We start from the raw sequence: 2,500 nt of genomic DNA on the forward strand, positions 1-2,500 counted from the left end.
GCCGAGTGATCCACCGCTAAGAGTTGTCTGGCTTTCGGCACCGCCCCACGCGCGCGGGGGAGCCGGGGACCGCTCACACGGAGCGGCCCCCTTTTGAGGATGGGCCTCACCGCCCGCGGCCCCGCTCGCTGGCTCGCGCCAGCCCAGCCAAGGCCGCAGCGGAGAGGCCACGCCTCGCGTGACCGTACGAACACAAGCGGAGAAGGAAAAAAAGGAGCGAGAAAACTCCGAAGGGCGAGGGAGGGGAGCCCGCGCTCCCGACCGACCCCCCCCAGGACCTGGGGGGGAGAAGCACACCTCGGGAGATCCCTTCGGAGGCGGCCCAGGCGCCCGGGCTCGGCCCGGCCTCCACGCGGAGGCGGCGGCAACGTCCGACCCTGCCCGACTTTGCCCAACCTCGACCGGGAAAAAACGGCCGCCCCCGCGGCACCGCGCTAACGACAGCCAGGCTCTTCCCTCCACCGTGGCTCGCCGACACGCGCCGGCGGCTCCGCCGCCGCGCCAACGCCACAAGGTGGCGAGCCCCCGGAGCCCGAAACGGCGGCGCGCCCGACCGCACGGCCGCCTCCTCGCACGGAGGCCCGCCGCCGGGACGGAACGGCACGCACCTGTCCCCGGCCACCGCCGTCGACGCTTCTCGCCTCGGCCCTCTCCTCTCTCTTCTCCGGGAGAAAGACGGACGCGCGCTCAGACGGAGGGCAGCCGCCCGCCCCCCGCGCTTCCGCACGGAGACCGGGACGGGGAATGCCTCCGACTGCACGCGGCCGCTTCACCCGGAAACGGCAGGGACAGGCGGCGTGGAAGTGACGAACGGGGGACACCGGGGCCGGGACGGCCGCCGCCGGCGACGAGCGACCGGCCGAAGGATCGGCAGGCCGAGCGCGTCGCGCCGCCACCGCCGGGCCCGAGGGCACCGCGCCCTGGACGCCAGCTGGCGGAAGGAAACCAACCGAGAGCGCTCGCCGAGGCGGGGAAGCAAGAACGGAGCGCAGCGCGGCACCCCGAGGCGCCGTTCCCGGCGAACCCCTTTCCCCCCCGCCTCAGCGGCGAGGGGGAGCGACGGGGAATCGCCAACCCCGCGGCAGAGGAGCCCGCGCTCCAAGCCGGGGACGCCCGCTTCGAGAGGAAGGCAGGCCGGGCACGGCCGACCGCACCGCGGTCTCGCTGCGCCGAGACCGGACCGCGGAAAGGGGGGGGCAGGAGGACCCCTCCCCGGCACGACCGTCCCGCGGGGACGAGCGCGGGCGGGCGGCGGTGGCGGCCGAGACAAGGGCCTACACGGGAGAGACTCCCGCCCCTTACCGAAACGCCACCGTCGTTGGCCCCGCCCGTCCCGACCCCTGCGGGACGCATCGAGCCGCCCGAGTCTTTAAACCTCCGCCCGGCTCCGCGACCGAGGAAAGGCCGCGGAAACGCGGACGCTAGGTACCTGGCCCTGGGGTGAGGGAAACGACCTGAAGGGCCCCGCAGGGGTGCCTCCTCCCGCTGCCACCATCGGGGGGAGCGTCCGCCCGCGGGGGCGCGCCCGACATCCACCGCCATCACCACGGCCTCTTTCCCGGGGCCCGGGGGTTTCCCTCAGTGAGCCCGGCGCTGCGCCCGGGATGAGGGCCGTGGCTCGGGCCGCCCGCTCGCGCGGGACGCGACCCGGCAAGAGAACCTCGCGCGCCAACAGGCGGCATCGGTCACGGCCGAGCGCCTCCGGCCCCCCCCACAAACCTCCTGCCTCGGAAGAGGGAGGAGGAGAGGGGAGGGCGCGGGGGGAAACCCTGCCGTCTCCGTACCCGCCTCGGCGACGCAGCCACCAGCTCCGGAACGCCCGGAAAGCCCTTGGCACCCTCGCACGGCCGGCCACTCGGCCACTGGGCAGGGGGGCGCTGCTACGCAGCACGCCTGCCCCGTTGCGGGGAGGGTCGCGGGAGCCGCCTCCCGGACCCTGAAGGGGACCCCTTCCTCCCTCTTCAACCCTCGTCATCGCCCTCGACGGCCTGGACCGGCGACGCCGTCGTCGCCGCCGCCGTTTGCCGCTTAGCTCCCCCTGCCCGAGCGGCGGGGGGCTCGGCCGGCGGGGAGCGCGCCGACACACAGGCCCCGGCGGCAACCCCGTTCCCGACCGACACCGCTCGGACCGGCGGCGGCCCGCACCGCGACTTCAGAGGGCCGCGGCCCCACCTTCCCCCCCTTCCCAGCCCCGGCGGCAGCAGGCAGCTGCCCCGGCGGGTGAGGCGGAGGATGACGGGGGCCGCTCCCCGGAAGAAGAGGCGGACACGCTAACCGGCTCCCAGGGGAGGCCGAGAAGCGGGGCTGCTCGTCAGCGGCGGAGCACGGCGGCCCCGACGCCGCACCGGCCCCACGCGGCTCGCGCGCGGCGGAGACAAGCGACAGAGAAGGCGGCGGCGGCGGGCGAAGCCGGCCGGCCGACGTGGACGGCGAGCGGAGGGCGAGCGGAGGGAGGAGGAGAGCACCTCCGGGAGGGGCCGTGCCGGGAAACCCCTCCCCT

The 2,500-nt window shown here is 75.7% G+C and overlaps 1 non-coding gene across 1 annotated transcript in view; it reads right to left on the reverse strand.

Moving 5' to 3' along the window:
- Positions 1–25, reverse strand: part of LOC133629549 (5.8S ribosomal RNA) — a 153-nt gene extending 128 nt beyond the window's left edge. The window contains exon 1 of the ribosomal RNA XR_009821072.1: positions 1–25. This exon is cut by the window's left edge and continues 128 nt beyond it. This is a non-coding gene — a ribosomal RNA (5.8S ribosomal RNA).
- Between the last annotated feature and the right edge of the window lie 2,475 nt (positions 26–2,500).

This window comes from Colius striatus, unplaced genomic scaffold (assembly GCF_028858725.1).
Source record: "Colius striatus isolate bColStr4 unplaced genomic scaffold, bColStr4.1.hap1 scaffold_60, whole genome shotgun sequence".
Taxonomy (NCBI): Eukaryota; Metazoa; Chordata; class Aves; order Coliiformes; family Coliidae; genus Colius; species Colius striatus.